Source organism: Camarhynchus parvulus, chromosome 3 (genome assembly GCF_901933205.1).
Source record: "Camarhynchus parvulus chromosome 3, STF_HiC, whole genome shotgun sequence".
In the NCBI taxonomy this organism is placed as follows: domain Eukaryota; kingdom Metazoa; phylum Chordata; class Aves; order Passeriformes; family Thraupidae; genus Camarhynchus; species Camarhynchus parvulus.
In genome coordinates, this window is record NC_044573.1 from 89,499,652 (window position 1) to 89,506,850 (window position 7,199).

The 7,199-nt window shown below is 51.2% G+C and overlaps 1 long non-coding RNA gene across 1 annotated transcript; it reads right to left on the reverse strand.

Annotated features, from left to right (window-relative positions):
• Positions 1–1,629: 1,629 nt before the first annotated feature.
• Positions 1,630–6,747, reverse strand: LOC115902223. Its single transcript, XR_004060599.1, has 3 exons — positions 6,332–6,747; positions 5,120–5,415; positions 1,630–4,744 (listed from the first exon to the last, which is right to left on the reverse strand). It is a non-coding gene; the product is annotated as an uncharacterized LOC115902223 (long non-coding RNA).
• Positions 6,748–7,199: the final 452 nt, after the last annotated feature.

Here is a 7,199-nt window from a genome sequence, read left to right on the forward strand (position 1 = left end):
GGGACATTTGCAGGGGAAGGAAAAAAAGCAGAAAGCGAGTGCTGCCCCAGAATGAGCGTGTTTGTTCTCCCTCGGCATCGAGGGACGCGCGGGGCTGATCCGAAAATCCGGGCGTGAGGCTGCGAGGCGAAGCCTTCGGGCTCCCAGCACCCTGTCCCACTGCTCGGGTAAAGAGCAATCGGCGAAGGTGCGCTTCAGTCAGCGAGACAGCGCAATTCCCCTCGCATATAAACACAGGAACGGCCTTTCATGAAATTCAGACAACTTTGTAAAACACCATCTACTCACACGTTCACACCGAGAAGAGCAGTAAAAGGATATGAGTGCAGGGTCTGGATTTTATATTTTCCTGTCCTCTGGGGTCTGGTTTTAGACGGAGGGGATTGTGTCTTTTTTTATTTTAGGGATTTTTTTTTCTTTTTCTGTGTGGAGAAAGATTAACCTTTCGAGCTGAGAAATACAGGTGCTTCCAGGAATTTGTCTCTCCCCGCCCGCCCCCCGACTCACACATCTAGGACAGAAGGGCCAAACTGGGTTCTGCGGCACTGGGAAAGAGAGATTACAACGTTAAAAGTTAAAACAAAGGGCTCTCGTGCTTCCCACCGAGCAGTAGTGGGCTAGTCATGGCAGGGAAAAAGCCGAGTCCTTAGCAAGCGAGGGAAGGAAGAAAGCCAGTTCAAGACGGAGACAGGGACTTTCGTTCACAAATTGGTCTACGCTTGGAACAGGAAAAATTGACTCTTCCCTTCACATCTGCCCGATTATTTCGGTTTATTTATATCTGATGGAGAAAATATCTTCTCCCTCGCCTTCCTGGAAACAGGAAAAGCACTGGTAGCTCTCTCCTACGGGGTGAGCTGTTTTGCCGCCGAGAACAAGCGCTGCCCGCGGGATGCGCAGGGCGGAGGCTGCTCCGCGCCCCTCCTGCCCCCGCAGCTGCCCCTGCCCGTGTCCCACAGAGCCCTGGAGCGCCTCGTAGGGCAGGCTCGCGTTTGGGGGAGCCCTGCGAGGCGCGGAAAGGGAGGCCCGATCCCGCAGTCACCCCCGCATTGCGATCGGACTGAGCAGAGACCGTAAGGTCAGCTTCCGCAGCAGCCTGCTGGGCCGATTCCTGGCCATAAAATCCTTAGGTAACCTTGCATTGAAAACACAGGGGGAAAAACAAAACAGGAAAAAAAAAAAAAAGCCTTCTTTGATATAGTTCAGTAATAAAATAATAGGAAAAGTGAAATCTCTCCTACTCGGGCGCTCCAAGAAGGGAGTTCGCAATTAGCTGCAAAATCCCCTGCGAGTTAATGACCTAATTTGTGAGGTATAAATTCACGAACTGTCTTCCTTTCTTCCTTTTTTTTTCTCCTTCTTCTTATTTTTTAATTTTTTTTTTAATTCCCTGGACCTCCGTGGACATGTCTTTATTTATTTGTTAAAATACACGAAAGCTACAACTGGGACATTCCACAACATTGAAAGAACAGAAAGTACTCGCTAGGGTACCCTTGGCTTTGTAAATAACTGCTTTGCCAATAGATGGCATAGTGTCCTTTCCATTGTGAGGAAGCTCGGTTTCCCCGTTTATTTACCTGCCTTGTTTGTTTTGCATGCAGCATTTTTAAACGTGTAAACGTCGCTTTGCATTTCCTCCCCCAGAGTACAGAAAACATAGATATCTTTAAAAAGGTATATTGCAAAAATTAAAATTACAGATGTAATACATACTGTGAAACCTATAAAAATGCGTTTACAATGGTTACTTAAAAAAGAAATTTATAACTTTCATATGTACCTTACTCGTGCAATATGCAACTGCCATATGTTTCCTAGTTCCATAATTCAGTTTTTCCTGGACAGCTGGAGCAGGTAGTACTTCTTAAAGTACATTTCATGTAATATGAGAACTAGCCCGGACTAAAGACCGAGGGTTGCCATAAAAAGACACAAACCCTGCTTAAAAAATGTTGTTTAACTACACATCATTTCTTGCAATGGTATGATATAAATGTTCTCGTAGACCCACGTTATGATAAAAAGGGGATATACCGTATCTTTTTACTGCTGAAATCCCAGCTTTGCAAACATAAATATTTCCAATTAGTGACTCTACCCTAAACTACAGCGATTTAAAGCTACCTGATTTAATTTTATTCCATGCACGTTTTCATTTTTTTTCCTGAGACAATAATGAAAATATGAGTTAAATTTATAAGAAAGCAATAAAAAAGTAAAGCCAGAGGTTTCTTCAACCCTCATTTAGCGTTTGTAAATGCTTATTTTGTGACTGAAGTAATGAAAAGGCTATTTTTAAAAATCGTTTGTCTGAAACGAACAATAAATATAAGTGGGAGCGGCGTATTAAAGGCTGGAGATTTCCTTAAAAACTGTTCATACTCGTGGCCGTGTAATTAGGAATTAAGATAGTAATAGAAGCGTTATAAAACGCAGTCACCAGAATGTTTATAATTTTAACACGGATGCCTTTAAACTGTGTTTTCAATGTTTTAATGTCGTTCCTCAGCATTTTCATCCGTCCGGAAAGCCGGTAGGTTGGCTGAGCGTTTATTTCCGTACGCTGATCTTATTTATACACTGCAGCAGGGGAACGACTATTTTTTTCCCCTAAGTTTTAAAACGAGACCTGAGGCTGTGGGGGCAGCGCCCGGTGAGGACAGAGGGGCTCGGGGCTCGGCGGGCGCACGGGGAAAGGCCGGTGCCCACCGCGCGGGGGATGCCCCACGCCGCCCGCCGGACCGCGGGCCCCGTCGGCTGCTGCGGCGGGCCGGCCCCGACCCGTTCGCCTCCTTCGGTGCGCGGCCGTCCCGCGGTGCTGGAGCGGGAGCAAATCTTGCCACGCCGTATCGATGAGCCCTCCCCTAACCCCACTAGCGGCGGCTGTTTGAGGGCCGCCGTGGCCACACTCCTGGCAGGTTGGGCTTGGCTTCGGCGCGACCGGCGACAACCGCAACGAGGCTCCCCGCGGTTCAGGCTAAAGCTGGGTCACTCTAGGCGACAAAGGGCTCTGAGCGCGGTGAAAGCGCGGGGGGCTCCCCCTCTCTTCCCCAGCCCTGTTCCCTTTTCTCGGCTCCTGAGCTAGGAGCACCGAACGGGATGCTGCATGCTCTGTGGTCCTGGAGGCTGGGTACTGAGCGGCCTCGTCATCCGCTCGTTGTGGGACCCGGCAGTCGAATTATGTCGTTTGAGCCCGGGGAGTCTCAAGCGTCGGGAAAACGACCCGGCTCCCTCTCGTTCCGGCTCGGCCGCAAAGCTAAAGCCCGGGCGGGTGCACGAGGCGGTGTGTTCGGGACAGACCCGGGACGAATATCAGGGGGCTGCCCACGGCCGCCGGGGCACCGCGAGCCTGGGCCCGGCGCGGGATCAGCCGGGATCGCCTGCGCCCCGCGCTGTGAGCCGCTCTCGTTTTGCGCCCGAGGAAGGTGACACGCACAAGTGGGAGCAGGGGCCGGGCCGCTCTCATCGGAAACCAATAAAGAGCCCCGCCGCCGCTCCGGACGACCGTTCCTGCCGGCTCCCTAGTGCCACCTCTTCCTTCGGGCTGCAGCCCACCTGGCAGCGGGGAAAGCAGACCGGCCGGAGGATTCCCGGTGGAGAGGGACGGGAGGGCTCCACGGAACTTTCTGCCTCTTTTAAATTTAAGCCATGCTTAACCTTCTCTCAACCCTTTTGGGGGTCATCTGTATCGCTGGGACAGTCGCTCTAGGCTTGCTGTTCACCCTGTTATAAAAGAGCTGAAAGCGCTAATTGGCCCTCGACACACGCTCAGCCGCAAGCAAGGGCAAGGGAGAGGGACGAGGGCGAAGGTGCACTTGGGATGTATAGAAAAAGGGTTTACAGACTATTTTCTAACCTGCGCCTATAATTTTTTCTGGGGTTGATAATGTTTGACTGACTAGCCGCCGTCAGCTCCTTGCTGTCTGTTTTACACGCCACATCTCCTTAGGGTGAAGCGATTAGGCTCACTTGGGGGGTGGAGGGAAGAAGAGGCTAATGATATAAATATGTTTTCCTTGGTGACCGCTTCTATGGATCCCTGCTGGGTAGTTACAGAAAATCATGTCTTTGAAGGGAAAAGGATCCTGTGGGTATTTTACTCTCTGGTGACGTCCGGCTTCAATGTTCGCAAAGATTTGCAAAAATCCCACTGTGAATGGCGGAACATGGCCATAACCTTCCTGTAAATGCCCCTCAAGATTTTCGAAGGAAGGACAGGAAAATATCTTTCTAGTGGAAAACAATACATTTTTCCCCCGAAGTCTAAATATGTTACTCTCCTATATCAAATAAGCACTGCCTCATCAATTGCCTAAAAACCCAGACTGCATTTTAAAGTCCGGAAATAAAAGTAACCCCAGAAAGGTGTTTTGGATATATATATTATTCCATTAGCAGATCACTATATATATAGATTCTTCTCTCTTTCATCATCCCATAAAAAATTAATCGGACAGACATATGGATAACAGGTTGTTCGATAAATTTAAATCAAAATAGTTATTTCAAAAAGCCAAGAAATGAAAACAACATGCCACATAGCAACCTACAGAAATCTAGGGAGGAGTAAAAAAACCAACAACAAGGGGCATTCCTCTAAAAATAAAAACAATCCGGGCGATCTGTCCATCCGCCGTAGAGCGGGCAGGCTGCGCGCACCCCGCTGTGCGGCGCAGAGGGGTGCGGAGCGGTGCGGAGCAAGGGGTCAGGGTCTCCTCGGAGGAACGCGCGGCGGCTGGCTCTAGAGGGAGGGAAAGAATGAAAAACGGGCAGGATCAACAACCCCGTGCCCAGAGGCTTCTGCGGGACCTCCGCGGCACCACCGCCGCTCCGTCCCCGTCCCTGCCTGCGCGCCGCAGCTGCCCTCCGCCGGCGCTGCGGCGCGGAGAGCCCGGCCGAGGAGCGGAGCGCGTCGCCCCTACGCCGGCAGGTCCCGGCGGCCGCTCGGGGCCGGCCCCGCGCTCCGTGCCCGGCCGAGTTTCTCCAGTAGCTCAGCCTCGCCCTAAAGCCCCCGCGCCCCCCGTCGCTCGCACCCGGGCCGCGCCGCCACGGAGCTCGCCCTCGTCCTCCTCCTCCCGCGCTCCTCCCGGGCCGTGGCGGCGGCGGCGGTCGGTACCTGCTCCCGCGGGCCTCGCCGGGGCCGTGGCACCGGTGGCGGTGGCGTGTGTGGCCCGGCGGCCGCGGGCGGCGGGAGCGCGGAGCGGGGCGGCGGAAGGTACCGTCGGAGATGGGCGGGCGGGAGAGGAGGCTGCGGGAGCGCCCTCGGACAGATAGCATCCATTTCCTTCCTTCCTTCCTCTCCTCTATCGATCTCGTCTCCACCGCGACGGCGTTTAAACTCCTGCAAGATCCTCTATCTTAGCACGTTTCGATCACTCCCGCACATCTGATTTCCTTCAGATTCAATCACGGCTGCAAAGGCAGAGCAGACTTACTTTAGACCACGGAACAGTTAATATGTCCCAGATTTAATGTAAAGATAAACTAACTCCACAGCACTGTTCGTCGGTGACAGGCATTAAGCATTTTCTGCTCTCCTATCAATTCAGAGCGGCAGCAACTGCTGGGCAATTTTTTTCGTAGTGACGAATTTTTCTCAGACAAGTTGCCATCTCTTCCAATGTGGAAAGAGTTAGTGCTCCTACGGCGGTTTCGTTTCTGTTTTATTTTTTTCTTTAATTAATTATCTTTTTGTCACATACCTAATTTTTCACGTCTGGAAAGTACTTTTACAATTCTAACGCTGATAACCTTATTCGAAGGGATAATTTATCTCTAGGGTATATTTATTAATCAGCCCATTCTTCACAGTCTCTGATGAAACAGCTATTGAAATTAGCGATAAATTTGCATTTTACGGGTAGGTAAAACACGATAGTGGAAACGGTTACGTCTCCTAAATGGCAGCTATTTCCGTTTCAGATTACGATCAGAAATCTCAGCTGTGCCACTCGACGGCCCGAACAGGACCTCCAAGACTGTGACACAGGCGAACCACATCACGAATTTCCTTCTCTCCGTTGCCCAAAACAGAATGAGTTTGAGATCCTAGTCCCCTAAACAGTGAAATATTCCCCATTGATTTTTTTTAACAGCTGGATGGTTTCTATTCTGTTTCTTTCAAGGGAGCAAGTCACTCCATTTAGTTCTGAGGATAAAAAAAAAAAAAAAAAAAAAAAAGGAAAAATGTCTCAACAAGAGAAGAAAAAAAAAAAAAAAAAAAAAGGAAAAAAAAAACCCACAACAAAAATCTCACTAGCTTTTTCATTTCCCTGGATATGCAAAGAAAAGAATATCTGGTTCCAAAACTTCAGTAGTTTTTACTCACTGGAAAGATACGAAAGAGGATTTTCCCTGTGACTTTTTAAAGCACCTGAATATGATTATTACTAAAGTTGCTGTGGCTGGATGCCTTGATGTTCATACAAGGTTCGGTTTAAATCTCGTTTTATTGCAGCCTCAGCGCTAATGGGTTTGGTTTAGCGGAGGTTGTGGATGCTACGCTGGAACCTCACTGCAGCCAGAGCTTGAATAACAACGCGATGAATCTCCAAGCGCAACAGTAACAGCAATAATTCCTAATTCCTTACAGCAAAACAGGGCACAACGTCATTTTTTAACGTCCGAACGGTTTTCCCGGCCGAAACGCCGCGCTCCAGGGGAGCCCCCCCTTCCCTCTGCGTTTCGGGGGGAGGTAGGGCTGGGGGCGGGGGTGTCCCCTTAGCGTTCATTGCGGGTGCATCTGTCGCGGGCCGGGGGCGCGGGGCTCTCCGGGCCTGGGCGGGGGCGGGCGCGGGCCGGCGGGGCGCTCCCCCGGCCGCGGCGGCGGGGCCCCCTGGAAGGGCGGCGGGGCCGGGGCGGCGCTGATTGGGCTGCGGGCGGCCGAGCCGCGCCGCCCCCGCCCCGCGGCTCCGCCCGGCCCCCGCCGCCGCAGTGACACTAATGAGCGAGTTCTTCCCACAGGTCTCCTGCCTGGAAGTGCTGACAGATCAAGGCAACAAATTTCAATTACAAGCCCTAATTTGTGTCCGCAGAGCGTTTGTTACCCATGTCAGCCCTGCCTGGCCCATCAGACGGGGCAGAACGTGGAGGAGGAGGAGGAGGAGGAGGAGGAGGGGAAGAGAAGGAACGCATCTGCAGAAAGGAATAGAATATTTTTTTTCCACTTAAAAAAAAAACCCCCCCAAAACAAACCT